Below are 378 nucleotides of genomic sequence, written 5' to 3' on the forward strand. Positions count from 1 at the left end.
AAGTTGAATAAGGATAGGGTTAAAGTAGCAGGGAGTGAGTTAGGTGGGGGGCAGGTAAGGGGGTGGGGTGGAGGGGGCAAGGTCGAAGCAAGGCAGGGTAAACAAAGCTACGGCCTAGGGTAAACAGGGTAAACAGTTTTGAGCGATGAAGGTAAAAGAACGAGAGAAAAGGATAAAGTTGTGATAAAGGGTAAGGTAAGTCAACCAAATGTGGAGTAAAAGTATGGATAATGATAAACACAAAAGCGAGAATCAATTCCAGAAATTTGCAAAGTGGAACGAGAGTTTGAAAGTAAAAAGACGAATAAATAAAACCCGAAAAAAAAAAACAAATTAGAGAAAAATGGATCGGAGAAAGAAAACAGAGATAAAAACAGA

Source organism: Penaeus monodon, chromosome 32, assembly GCF_015228065.2.
Source record: "Penaeus monodon isolate SGIC_2016 chromosome 32, NSTDA_Pmon_1, whole genome shotgun sequence".
Classification (NCBI taxonomy): domain Eukaryota; kingdom Metazoa; phylum Arthropoda; class Malacostraca; order Decapoda; family Penaeidae; genus Penaeus; species Penaeus monodon.